Raw genomic sequence first — 15272 nt, forward strand, 5'->3', positions numbered from 1 at the left:
TTTCCCTGTATCATTTAAAAATATATATTTATTTATTTTGGCTGAGCCAAAATAAGCCAGGTCTTAGTTGTGGCATGTGGGCTTCTTAGTTGTGGCACACAGACTTCTTAGTCGCAGCATGCAGACTCTTAGTTGTGGCATGCGGGATCTAGTTCCCCGACCAGGGATCGAACCTGGGTCCCCTGCATTGGGAGTGCAGAGTCTTACCTACTGGACCACCAGGGAAGTCCCCCTGTATCATTTTTTAATTTTCTCACTATCTCATAATAAACTACATCTTTATGTCATACTTAACTAATGCAACCCAATAACAAAAGCAAAATAGAATACCCAACTCCACCAGCTACATTACTAGTAAAATTATTTTATTGCCCACGCTTCATAGAATTGTTAAATGCTGCTCCAATCTAAATTCTGCCATCTTGGACCAATGCAGCCTGTGGTGGGGGCCTTGGAGGGCAGGGGACCCAGCCTGGGAGACCAGCAGGCTTCCTGGGCCTGAGTGGGCAGAGCAAATGCCTTTTGCTGCTGCTCTCCTGCTCCTCTGGTCCTGGAGGGCCCCTCCGGCCTGCCTCTCCTGTTCTCCCCCGGCCTCCTTCCTATGCCCCCAGGATCAACACGGCCCGGAGGGGGCCTCTGGGGGCACAGGACCTGGCCTGAGAGCAGGGCAGACTTCCCTGGCCGGCTGGGCAGGGGAAATGCTCAGTGTGCTCCCCACTGATCTGAGCCCCAGAGGGTCCCTCCAGGTGTGGGAACCCCTCCCCTTTCTCAGCCACCCCTCAGGGGTGCCAGTCCTGTCAGGCCTCCACTTCTCCACATCCCCCAGTCCCCACACATCCTACTGGTTCACTTGGGGTTCCTCACATCTCCTTGGGCATTGAGGTCCCCTACCAGCATCTGGCAGGCACTGGTGGTGTGGGGAGACATTAACTCTGAGTCCTCCCATACCGCCATCTTGACTCTGCCTTGGGGGCATAAGAAGGAAGCCAGCATGAGAACAGGAGACACAGGCGGGTGGGGCCTTCCAGGACTGGAGTGGGAGAAGGAGCGGAGGATGTCTGCCCCGCACACTTGGGCCCAGGAAGCCTGCTGGACTCCGAGGCAGGGTCCCCCACCCTCTGAGAGCAGGGGCATGCCTGGGCTCCTTCTGTTCCGCTGAGCTTAAACCCCACCCCCCCACACACCCCAGGGCCTTTTCTAGCCCTGTGTCTCCTAAGCATAAACCCTGCCCACCACCCAAACACCACCTCTGATTAGGCCAGGCCCTCCACAGCCAAGGCCTTTTCCACCTTTTTGTTGTTGTTGTTGTTCTCCTCTCTTTTACTATTGTGGTTTTACCTTCCAGTTGTTGTTTCATCTATATTTCTATTTTTATATTCTAATATATCTGTTAGTTTCCCAGTCTAATTTTATATTTTACTCTTTGTTACTGTTCTTTTTTTTTTTTTTTTTTTGGCCGCCCCATGTGGGTTGCAGGACCTTGGTTCACAAGCTTGTGGTCGGGCCAAGCTGCTGCAGTGGGAGCTCCAAGTCCAAACCACTGGACAAATAGAGAACCTCAGACTCCAGGGGATATTCGCTGGAGTGACGTCTCCTGGAGGTCCTCATCTCAGCACCAAGACCCAGCTTTACCCAACAGCCTACAAACTCTGTTGGAAGCCTCAGGTCAAAGAACCAGTAAGACAGGAACACAATCCCACACACCAAAAAAAAAAAAAAAAAAAAGACATGGCAAAAAAAAAATGTCACAGATGAAGAAGCAAGGTAAAAACCTGCAACACCAAATAAATGAAGAGGAGCTGGGCAATCGACCTGAAAAAGAATTCAGAGTAATGATACTAAAGATGATCCAGAATCTTGGAAATAGAATGGAGGCACAGATTGAGAAAATACAAAAAATGTTTAACAAAGATCTAGAAGAACTAAAAAACAACAAACAGAGATGAACAACACAATAACTGAAATGAAAAATACAACAGAAGGAATCAATAACAGTAACTGAAGCAGAAGAATGAACAAGTGAGCTGGAAGACAAAATGGTGGAAATAACTGCTGAGGAGCAGAATAAAAAAAAAAAGAATGAAAAGAATTGAAGACAATCTCAGAGACCTCTGGGACAACACTATACACACCAACATTTGAATTATAGGGGTCCCAGAAGAAGAAGAGAAAAAGAAAGGGTCTGAGAAAATATTTGAAGAGATTATAGTGGAAAACTTCCCTAACATGGGAAAGGAAATAGTCACCCAAGTCCAGGAAGTGCAGAGAGTCCCATACAGGATAAACCCTAGAAGAAACACACCAAGACACATATTAACCAAACTAACAAATATTAAATTCAAAGAAAAAATATTAAAAGAAGCAAGGGAAAAACAAAAAATAACATAAAAAGGAATCCCCATAAGGTTATCAGCTGATTTTTCAGCAGAAACTCTGCAGGTCAGAAGGGAGTGGCAGGATAAACTTAAAGTGATGAAAGAGAAAAACGTACAACCAAGATTACTCTACCCAGCAAGCGTCTCATTCAGATTTGACAGAGAAATCAAAAGCTTTTCAGACAAGCAAAAGCTAAGAGAATTCAGCCCCACCAAACCAGCTTTACAACAAATGCTAAAGAAACTTCTCTCGGTGGGAAACACAAGAGAAGAAAAAGATCCACAAAAACAAACCCAGAACAATTAAGAAAATGGTAATAGGAACATACATATCGATAATAACCTTGAGTGTAACTGGACTAAATGTCCCAACCAAAAGACACAGGCTGGCTGAATGGATACAAAAACAAGACCCATATATATGCTGTCTACAAGAGATCCACTTCAGATCTAGGGACACATACAGAATGAAAGTGGAGGGATGGAAAAAGATATTCCATGCAAATGGAAATCAAAAGAAAGCTGGAGTAGCACTACTCGTATTAGACAAAATAGAATTTAAAATAAAGACTGTTACAAGAGATAAGGAAGGACACTACATAATGATCAAGGGACCAATCCAAGAAGAAGATATAACAATTATAAATGTTTATGCACCCAACACAGGAGCACCTTAATAAATAAGGCAAATGCTAACAACCATGAAAGGGGAAATCGACAGTAACACAATAATAGTAGGGGACTTTAACACCCCACTTACCCAATGGACATGTCATCCAAACAGAAAATAAATAAGGAAACACAAGGATTAAATAACACAATAAACCACATAGATTTAATTGATATTTATAGAACATTCCACCCGAAAGTGGCAGAATACACTTTCTTCTCAAGTGCACACTGAACATTCTCCAGGATAGATCACATCTTGGTCACAAATCAAGCCTTGGAAAATTTAAGAAAATTGAAATCGTATCAAGCATCTTTTCTGACCACAATGCTATGAAATTGGAAATCAATTACAGGAAAAAACTGTAAAACACACAAATACATGGAGGCTAAACAGTGTGCTACTAAATAACCAAGAGATCACTGAAGAAATCAAAGAAGAAATAAAAAAATACATAAAAACAAATAACAAAAACACGATAACCCAAAACCTATGGGATGCAGCAAAAGCAGTTCTAAGAGGGAAGTCTATAGCAACTCAATCTCACCTCAAGAAACGAAAATCTCAAATAAACAATCTAACCTTACACCTAAAGCAACTAGAGAAAGAAAAACAAAGAATACCCAAAGTCAGTAGAAGGAAAGAAATCATAAAGATCAGAGCAGAAATAAATGAAAGAGAAATGAAGAAAACAATAGCAAAGTTCAATAAAACTAAAAGCTGGTTCTTTGAGAAGATAAACAAAATTGACAAACCCTTAGCCAGACTCATCAAGAAAAAAAGGGAGAGGACACAAATCAACAAAATCAGAAATGAAAAAGGAGAAATCACAACTGACACTGCAGAAATACAAAGGATTATAAGAGACTACTACAAACAACTATATGCCAATAAAATGGACAACCACGAAGAAATGGACAAATTCTTCAGTTTGTCCATTTGATCTAGGTCATCTAGATGGTTGTCATGCAACTGCTCATACTATTCTTGTATAATCCTTTCATTTCTGTAAAATCATTAGTAATATCCCCACTTTCATTTCTGATATTAGTAGTATGAATTCTTTTTTAAAAGTCAATCTAGCTAAATAAAGATCTGCCAATTTTGTTGATCTTTTCAAAGAAATTTTTTACATTTTGTCTTGTTTTTCTATTTTATTTATCTCAGCTGTAACCTTTATTGTATCCATCTGATCTATGAATGTGAGATGTTTTTCCCAGGTACTTAAAGGTCATTTCAAAGTTTCTTTCAACAATGTTTTGCATTTTTCAGATTATAAGTTTTGCAGTTCTTTTGTCAAATTTACTCCTAAGTATTTTATTCTTTTTGATGCTATGTAAATAGAATGAGTTTTTAAATTTCATTTCTGAGTTGTTATTTGCAAATGTGTAAAAATACAATTGAGTTTTTGTATACTGATGTATCCTGCAAACTTGCTGAACTGGTTTATTAGTTCTAATTGTTTTTTAGTGAATTAAGATTTTCTATACATTAGATCATGTCACCTGTGAATACAGATAATTTTACTTTAATTTTCTATTGGTGTGTTTGTAGAACGTTTTCCATACTTTTGTTTTCACTCATTCTATATCACTATGTTTTATATCTATTGTAAATAAAATGTAGATACTATTTTTAAATGGGGTCTGTCAAATTCTGTACTCTAGTCAATTTACAATTACTGTAATTAATATTGATATATTTAAAATTCCATCTACTCTGTACCTTCTATTAATTTTACCTCTCCTATCCATTCCCTTCCTTTTTCTCTTTTTTATGAATTCTTTTATTTTTTCCCAATTTTACATTTAACCCTCAATGTGGTTAGTCCACAATTCTGCTTTGTTGGGTTCTACTGGATCAGTCCATAGTTCCACTTTAAGAACTGCTGGTTTTGTTGGTGTACACCTAAGGCCTTCTCTTGGCCACTCCAAAGGACCATTTCTTTGATTACTGCTGGTGTCCACAGTTCTATTTCTTCAATTACTGTTGATTTCTGCTAATGTACACATGACATAAAGGAATAACAGATCTGTTATTAATGGGAATCTCACTGAGAAACCAAACCTGCAAAATTGGTGAGCATGGGTTGAACGCTTAAATGGTGTGTTCGCCACCTAACTCTTAAGACTCCTGTGCTAAAATAAGCTAGTCATGGAATGGGTTAGATTGACACTAGGTCAGCTGTCAACCTCGAGAAAATTTCCTTGCAATGAGGTACACTGTAAAGCACCGCAAAATCCCCAACCCAATGGCACATCCCTCTTAGGTATTAATATGGTTCTGAGAGATCCAAGATTAAAGAAATGGGATCTTCAAGTTTCAAAGAATTGAGTGTGCCACCTTCCAGCACACCTCAAGAACTATGCTCCTAAAAGCTGTAGTCCCAAAAATGGCAAAATTTTACTAAGATAACCTAGAATTACAATGGCCATTATGGGGAATGTTCCAATTAGATATGATCATTCATTTGAGAAGTACACTTGAAAGCAAGGGCTCCCAAATCAAACAAACAGAATGGGATACTTATTTTATATGCAGAAGCCTCCAAAAGACTTCAAGATTCCAAAACAGCATCACTGAAAGACTCATTACAAAGGCTAATGAAAAATTAAAGACACAAAATGTACCTAAAACAAAAGACTAAATGACTGATGTGTCTCCGACCACTCCCTTTCTACCCTCATTTACCTGAGTACTCAGTCTACTAACTATCTTAATTGCCTTTCCACTCTGAAGACATTGTAAGGCTATAAACAAAAGACTACCAAGTTAGTCACCTTATAGCTGCAACAGCTCCAAGGCCAGAAACCTAGAACACCTGAGCCTCCCCTGTTGTACCCTCCTAGGGGTCCATCACCAAAACACTGGCCCAGAAACTAGTGTCTCATTTGTAATAAACTGGGATAGTGGAAAAAAGATTGTCCTTTGTCAAATCCTTCCATAAAAACTTGAATGCCCCCATTTTCACCCCCAGAGAAGACACGATATGGGGCACTCAGGACTGACAGGACTCCGAGGAATCCTCCAGCAAACTTCTAGCAATTATTCCCTTAAACAGCTAAGAGAAACTGAGAAAGGAACGAAGGGGGGCAGGGCACAACCACTAAAAGAATGAGAAGGGGGACATGGCCTTTAAGAAAAACAGAATATGACAGAAACTTATTAGAACCAACTAGGCCCAAGATGGCAGAAGATCTGACTTCCAGGAGACCTTATGCCTCATTGTACGCTCACTGTAATACATAAGCATGCTAAATGACACACCCACCAGTGCCACGACAGGCACCATGACAGTTCCGAGGCTGACCATAAAAGGTCAAAAAGTGGGCAGTGGCCCAATTCCTGGAAATTTCCATCCTTTCCCCAAAATAGTTAAAACATTTCTCCCACTCATTAGCATATTAAATTACCCAGCTCATAAAAACTAACAACCCTATACCCCAGGGCCATTCTCTGAGCCCGTCTGCATTCTGCCTATAGAATATGTATCTCTCTAAATAAACTTGCTTTAACTTTACTTTGGCTCACTCTTGAATTCTTTCCTGCTTGAAGCCAAGGACCCTCACTTGGTGGTCCATCCCAGGGATTCACTCACACATCCCAGGACATGACATTTCTCTCTCCTGCAACAAAACTAAAAATTAGTGGAAAACTGCCAAAGTATGGTAGGTTCTGGGGCAACTCTCTCTCTACCCAAATTGCTCCACAGCCTGTAGATGGGATCCTAGGAAAACTGGCAGAGCCAGCAAAGGGTGAGAATTCTTACCAGAGTCAACTGTCCTAGATCTATGTACTGCCTGGTTGAGAGAGAAAGATAAAATTTCATATTGTCCCTTTCTTTCCAAATTCAGATTCTTGTGAATTTGGTTTTGAGATACCCATTTGTTGTCATCCTTTCTCTTCCAAGGACAACTACTGCTTTCTTGTTTGTCTTATATTGTGTTCTGAGAACTGGCTTGGTTTTCTGCATGCCTGGGACATGGAAATTGTTGGTTCTTACATATGCAGGCAGCTCAACAGTCAGGTTGGAGGCCAAAAAATGTGGCCTGACAGAAAAGGTGGGTTGCACCCCATTTGCGGCTAGGATCCTATCAACCATTGCTAGCTCCCAGAGGGACTGTCTTACTTTCTTTTGGCTATCTTTGGGACTGGTTCTGCATCTTGGGAGGGCAGTATCTTTTGCACCCGCTTTTTGGGAGGCCTCTTGTGTCCAAGAGGTTATTCAATACTGACAGGTATATTTACTGTTTGTCTCAGCTGAAACCTGGTAAGATATCGGGAAAAAAATTTTTTAAGGGGCACTATGATCAAAAGTTGACCAAACTGGAAGCTGATATTCAGAGCCCCATAGGAACTTTTTAAAGGCCTTCTCCCCTAAGCTGAAATGAAACTGTGTACCCAGAGGAAGAAAAGCATTCCAAAGGGAAACAGCTCTAAATCAAGACCAATGGAATCTTTTGATTTCCATCTTGGTTGAGGATCTCCTCTATAACATAAGGGAGCAAGCTAAAGATAATACTGTCTGATGAGTGGGTTAGCTTCTTGATGTCATTCAGGTTGCAACCCAACTCTAAGGAATTAAGAACAACTGTCCTTGTCTTACGAATTTAGTCTTAGCAAGAACAAAAATGCAGCTGTAGAAGCAATTCAAAGCCCACCTAACCTTTTTACCAATCCCCAAAACTTCCCTATTCATCTCAAAAGTGTTATAGATATTGTTAAAAATCTGGACTCAGGGAACAAAAGTCCTTCTTGGTAGAATTTGTATTCATATATATATATATATATATAAATTTTTTAAAAGTTGGCCTTTTTTAAAAAATATGTATTTATTATTTATTTGGTTGCGCTGGGTCTTAGTTGAAGCAGTGGGCTCCTTAGTTGTGGCTTGTGGGCTCCTTAGTTGCAGCTCACCAGCTACTTAGTTGCAGCTTGTGGGCTCCTTAGTTGCAGCATGAATGTGGGATCTAGTTCCCTGACCAGGGATTGAACCTGGGCCCCCTGCATTGGGAGTGCAGAGTCTTAACCACTGCACCACCAGGGAAGTCCCAGAACTTACATTCTTTCTCTGCGCCTTTAGAGAGTCATCTCTAGAAGCCCAGGTCATTCTTATCAGAATTCAATGGAGAAAGGATAGTCTTGTCAACAAATGGGAGTGAACAACTAGAAATCCATATCCAAAAAAATGACCACAGACACAGACCTACAAGTTTAGCAAAAAGTTAACTCAAAATAGATCACAGCGGTGTCAGCAAAAATGGTGGAGTAAGGAACTCAAAATTATGCAACTCCATAAAAGCAACAAAAATATGGGCAAAAACTGTCAGAATCAACGTTATGAAATCTGGAATTTAATTAAAGCCTTGCATCCAAGTCAGAATGCAAATTCAAGGAACATGGCTGATTTTTGGTAAGAACAGTGAAACTGTGGGACATTCTAACTTGCCCCCATCATGGTCCTCACTCTCCAGCTTAGGAATAAAATGTCAAAATAATAGCCCACATTTCCAATATTAGAAGAATCACAACAAACCCCACTCACAAACACTTATATTTATCTGACCTGTCTGATAGCACAGCTCAAAGGCCTTGTATTTCTTTCAGCTAATTCAAAACTGGCCCAGTGCTAAAGTTGCTTCCTGGGGGGCATCTGTCAAAAATATTTACAGACTGATGTTGCCTAAGGTGATGGATGGCATTTGAGGTGAAGCTACAAATAGAAAATCCCAATAAATTCACACAAAAAGGGATTAAATCCAAAACAATTCATCAAGTGGCACTATACAAGATTAACCCACAAAAATCACTGAAACTACAAAACATCACAGAAAGAATTAAAGACCTAAATAAATGAAATGACATCTCATGTTCCTGGACTGGAAGACTTAATATGGTTCAGATGACAATATTACCCAAGGCAATCTACAGATTTAATGTAATCCCTATCAAAATCCAAACAGCTTTTTTTTGCAGAAATGGAAGAGGTGAGCCTCAAATTTACAAGGAATTGCAAGGGACCCCAAACAGCAGAAACAATAATAAAAAAGAAGAACAAAGTTTCAAGATTCACGTATTCTGATGTCAAAACTCATTACAAAGCTATAGTAATCAAAACAGTGTGGTACTGGGACTTCCCTGTTGGTCCAGTGGATAAGACCCTGTGCTTCCAATTCAGGAGGCATGGGTTCGATCCCTGGTTGAGGAACTAAGATCCCACATGCCACATGATGCGGCCACAAAAACAAAATAAAACAAAACAGTGTGGTACTAACAGAAGGATAGACATATAGACCAATAAAATAGAATTTAGAGTCCAGAAATAAACCCATACATCTATGCTCAATTAATGTTCAATGGGGGTAGGGGTACCAAATCATTCAATAGAAAAACAACAGTCTCTTCAGCAAATCGTCCTGGGACAACTGGTTATTGACATGCAAAAGAATGCAGTTAGACATTTCCTTCAGAATATATACAAAAATTAACTCAGAACAGACAAAGACCTAAGTGTGAAAGCTAAAAATATGAAACTATTAGAAGGAAATAGGTGAAAATCATAATCTTGAATTAGATAATTTCTTATATATGAAACCAAACAACAAAAGATAAATTGGAGTTGACTGAAATTTAAAACATTCCTGCATCAAAGGAAGGACATTATCAAGAGTAAAAAGGCAACCTTCAATATGAGAGAAAATATTTGCATATTATATACCCGATAAAGGTATACAACCCAGAATATATATAGAACACTTATATCTCAAAAACAAACAAAAGAATCCAACTAAAAATGGGAAAATAATCTACTGCATAGACATTTCACCAAAGAAGACATGCTAGTGGCCAACAAGTTCATGAAAAATGCTCAACATCATTAGTTATTAGGGAAATGCAAATCAAAACCACAATAAGATACCACTCACACCCATTAGGATGCCTAAAAATTTTTAAATACAAAATATCAAGTGCTGGTAAGTATTAGCGAAACTGGAACCCTCATACATTGCTGGTGGGAATGTAAAATGGTGCAGCTGCTGTGGAAAAGTTTGGCAAGTTCCTAGTAATTCCACTCCTAGTTATAAAAAAATTCACACAAAAACATGTAATATATGTGTTCATAGCAGCATTATTTATAGCAGTCAAAAAGCAGAAACTGGGCTTCCCTGGTGGCACAGTGGTTGAGAGTCCACCTGCCGATGCAGGGGACGTGGGTTCGTGCCCTGGTCCAGGAGGATCCCACATGCCGCCGAGTGGCTGGGCCCGTGAGCCATGGCTGCTGAGCCTGCGTGTCCGGAGCCTGTGCTCCGCGACAGGAGAGGCCACGGCAGTGAGAGGCCCGTGTACCACAAAAAAAAAAAAAAAGGCAGAAACCATCCAAATGTCCATGAACTGAAGGATGGATAAACAAAATATGGTAACTCTACAATGTAATATTATCCAGTCATAAAAAGGAATGAACATGCTATAACATGTTATAACATGCTATGACAAGGATGCTATAACAAGGATGACCCTTGAAAATATAATGCTAAGAGAAAGAAACCAGACAAAAAAAGGCCACGTAGTATATGACTCAATTTATATATAAAAAGTTCAGAATAGGCAACTCCATAGAGACAGAAAGAAGATTTAGTGGTTGTTAGGGATGAGGATGAGGGTATAATTGGGACTAAGTGCTGATAGGTATGGGATTCTGGAAAAGAAAAAGGACATTAGGGAAAAGTTAAGGATATCTAAATATTAAAGTACCGATATGAACTTCAGTTAACAATAAGGTGTCAATATTGGTTCACTAATTATAACAAATGTACCATATAAAGATATTAATAATGGGAAATAGCTGTGGGGTATACAGCACCAGAAAAAACAAAACAAAATAAAATAAAATAAAAGGCTTAGTGTCAATGACACAATACCTACTGGTCTAAAATATATGTAACTAAATCATTAGAAGAGAAAAGAGAGACAAGAAAATATTTTTTAAATAAATAGGCAAATGGGTTCCAATACTGACCAAAACTACAACCCTAAGATCAAAGAACCCTAAGCATGATAAATGCAAAAAACAAAAAAAACCCAACCAAGGCACATCATAATCAATTTCCTGAAAAAGATATGAACAAAAAAGTTTTAAAAAAAGTTTAAATGAGTCTGGGGGGGGGGGAACATGTACTGAGGAACAAAGATAAAAATTTCCTCAGACTTCTTATCACAAACTATCTAAGGCAAAAGACAATGAAATGACATCTTTAAAGCCTTAGAAGAAAACAAACTACCAACATATAATTCTATATCCAGCTAAAATAACCTTCACAAAAAGGCAAAATAACTCCCCTCCAAATAAAGAAACGAAAACCTGTGAAAATTCATTACCAGAAGTACTGCATTACAAGAAATGTTAAATGAAATTCTCTTAGGCTAAAGCAAAATGATATCAGATGAAAATGTGAATACACACAAAGTAATAAGAAACATCAAAATTGGTAAAATAAGGAGACAAATATAAAATACTTTTCACTCAAATTTATTTAAAAAGAAATTTTAAAGTAAGCACAATAGTATATCGTGAGATTGATAATGAACAAAGAAATGGAAAATATGATAAAAACAGTGCATAATAGGAGAAATTTAAGTACACTCATGTATTTTAAATATTAAATGATCTATTACTTAAAAGTAGACTTGACAAATTAAAGAAGCGTACTGTAAATTTAAAAGAAACATCTATATGGTAATTTTAAAAAGAAGTATAGTAAATAAGCCAATAGCACTGATAAAATGGAATATGGAAAATATACATTCAAATTCAAAAAGGTGAGAGGAAAGGAGGCCAAAAGTATAGATGAGATAAATAAAAAACAAAAGCAAACTACTGGTTTATACAATATGGTGTAGAGCCATTTCTCCCTGCTCCTCTCTGTAAAACTCTTCCTATGAAACAATATGAGACAATCAACAGTGAACTGTGAAAAGTGTTAAGAAAAAGGCAAACTGGTTTATGACCCCAGGACTGGAGGAACAACTGTAGCACGTCCCTCCACTCAACAGAAGAAGGCCATCCAGACTCACTGTTTCCCAACCCTCAACCTAGCAACAGAAAGTAGGTAGTTTCATTCTTCTCCCCAGATTAAAAGGGAGTCCTTTTGACAGCTCCAGGCAAGCCAGAACCGCTGGCAAAGGGGACCGATCTAGAAGATCCCATCCAACAACAGGCAGCGTGGGGAGGCACCCCCCTCCCCTACCAAGAAACAGAGGTAGGTGGGCCGAAATGACAAGAGAGACCCAACCAGCGCAAGCACCTTGTCAAGGAAGCCTCTTTGCCTCCACAGGCTAAGATTTCTCTTTTCACTGAGACACCAATTGAATGGTGAGATATATCATATTCATGGATCAGTAGAGTCAATATTATTAAGAGGCCAATTTTCCCCAAACTGACTTATAGAGTCAGTGAAATCATAAAACAATATTAAAGCAGTCTTTTTTTAAAAAAAGAAATTGACAAGTTCATTCTAAAATGTATGTGAAAATGCAAAGGACTTAGAATAACCAAAACAATTTTGAAACAGGAGAACAAAGTTAGAGAACTTATACTATTTCCAAAAAGATTTACTATAAAGATAAGGGAACACAGACAGTGTAAAGAAGATATAAAGGTCAGAGGAACAAAATAAAGGGTCCATAGATAGACCCCCCCCACATAAACAAATAATCAAATGATTTTTAAAAAGATGCCAAGTTAATTCAGTGGGGAAAGGGTAGTCTTTTCAACAAATGGAGTTAAAACAGTTGAATATTCAAATGAAGTAATATAAATCTAGACCCTTACCAAAGACCACATACAAAATGTACTCAAAATAGATCATACACCTAAACATAGAGTTAAAACATTTAGAAAACATGGGGAAAAAATCTTCGATGCCATTGGATCTGCAAAGATTTCTAAGAAAAGAAAAAACTGATAAGCTGAACTTCATCAAAATGAAAAGCTTTTTGTGAAAAACCACAGACTGGGGAAAATATTCACAATTAACAAAGAACTCTTATAACTCAATAATAAGACAAACAACCCAAACTAAGAAGAGGCAAATGATATGAACAGGTGCTTCGCAAAATAAGATATACAAATGGCCAATAAGTAACTGAAAGATGCCTAATGTCATTATTCATCAGGGATATAAATGAAAACTGCAATGAAAAACCTATGCACTCCTTAGAATGGCTACATCAAAAAGTGACAATACCAAGCGTTGACAGAAATGTGGAACAACTGCAAGTCTTGCACACTGCTGACGGAAATGTAAGATGGAACAACCACTTCAAAAAAGTTTGATATTGCACATAGTAACCCTACCAACCCAGAAATTTTACTCTTAAGTATTTAACCGAGAGATATAAAAATACCAGTCTACACAAAAATGCACATTGAGTTCATTACAGCTATGTTCTTAACAATCAAAAACTGCAAAGAACAGGCGAATGGATTAAAAAACTGTAATATATGCATACAGTGGAATACTGTATGAATTTTGAATACTGTATGAATACAGCAATAAAAATGAAGGTATTTACTGATACATGCTAAAACATGTATGAATCTCAAAATCATGCTCAATGAAAGAAGACAAACAAGAGGACATCTTGTATAATTCCATTTATGTGAAATGCAATTAAAAAAATCAATCTAACCTAGTGCTAGAAAGCAGATCACTGGTTTGCCAGGGGCCAGAAGGGAGAGGGACATCCCAGGAGGGACTGGGAAGGGAAATGAGGAACACTTCTGCATAAAGGGTATGCTGTCTTTCTTAATTGCAGGAGTTATTACATATGGTTAAACTACTATTAAAACTCATTAAATCAGCTACTTAAATAGGGTATATTTTACCACATTTAAATTATACTTCAAAGTTGATTTAAAAAAACTCAAACCTTATTACTTTATATTGAAACTGAAAAATTTAAAAATCATAAACAGAAAAATGGACAATATTGTTATAGTTACATAGTCATATATTATGCTATTTTTTTAAGTTTTCTTAATATGGACCATTTTTAAAGTCTTTATTGAATTTGTTACAATATTGCTTCTGCTTTATGTTTTGGTTTTTTGGCCACAAGGCATGTGGGATCTTAGCTCCCTGACCAGGGATCAAACCCACACCCGCTGCATTGGAAAGTGAAGTCTTAACCACTGGACTGCCACAGAAGACCCCATATATTACGTTTTATTAAAATGAGTCAACTAAAGCAAAATATATCAACATGTATAAATACCAAAGCCATGCATTTGAAGACAAAAGTTGCAGAACACGTTCCCAGTGATATACCTGTAAAACAATATTATATCACACACATACACGCAATAATATATGTGTATTATTGTAAAAGTAAGGAGACATGTGGGATCAGTATTAACCAAATTTAGAATACTGTGGAAGGTGGTAACAGCTATAGGATGTAGAATGGGCTATGAAAAGCTTCCTGTAAATGTAAATGGGAGCACTGAGGTCTTATGTCCTAGAGTATTCTAGCCAGTACTCTAGCTTCATTCACACTCAATGTTTCCGGTTACTGAACCTAAGAAGAGGAAGCAGAAGCAGTCTCAATGCTGCCCCTGGCTGATCCTGGCAATTGTTCTGGGGATCTAGTCCATTCTGAGATCCCCTAGAGGTAGGCCCCTGGATGAACCGGACAATTAGGCAGTACAGTCATCCCTCAGTATCTGCTGGGGACTGGTTCCTGGACACCTCTTCAAATACCAAAATCAGCTGATGCTCAAGTTCTTTACAGTAGGCCCTCCATACTCTTGGGTTCTGCATATGTGGATTCAACCAACCACAGAACCGCAGATAGGAAAACACAGACATGAAGGACCAACTGTATTTGCATGGGTAACAGCACAGTTGGGGTGCAGACTCATCAAAAACATGTGATGGCTCATGATGTGGAAGGCCATGGCTGATACGTGTTTCTCCAAAAGTAGAATCAGAGACTGAGAAGATTATTCAATTTATTTGTGCTTTTAAAAAAGCTTCATATTCCAGTTAATATTTTTATAAATGTCTATTTTCAGTTTTATTTCTACTAAAAGATTTGAAATAAGTGCAAAATATAACTTTTAGAATAACATCATATCTAAAGGAAAATTTCTGTCCATACTTCCTAAGTTGACAGACTTCCTTCAAAACAATCTTCAGATATAATAAAGTCTGAATTCTGTTAAAGCC

At 38.1% G+C, this 15272-nt stretch overlaps 1 protein-coding gene and 1 non-coding gene across 2 annotated transcripts in view; both read right to left on the reverse strand.

Annotated features, from left to right (window-relative positions):
- LOC132507495 (zinc finger protein 33B-like) overlaps positions 1–15272 on the reverse strand; it is a 79328-nt gene that overhangs the window by 28196 nt on the left and 35860 nt on the right. The gene's annotated exons all lie outside the window — the stretch shown is intronic.
- Positions 153–225, reverse strand: TRNAG-CCC (transfer RNA glycine (anticodon CCC)). The gene has a single exon. It is a non-coding gene; the product is annotated as a tRNA-Gly (tRNA).

The sequence above is a fragment of the Lagenorhynchus albirostris genome, chromosome 16 (genome assembly GCF_949774975.1).
Source record: "Lagenorhynchus albirostris chromosome 16, mLagAlb1.1, whole genome shotgun sequence".
NCBI classification, from domain to species: Eukaryota; Metazoa; Chordata; class Mammalia; order Artiodactyla; family Delphinidae; genus Lagenorhynchus; species Lagenorhynchus albirostris.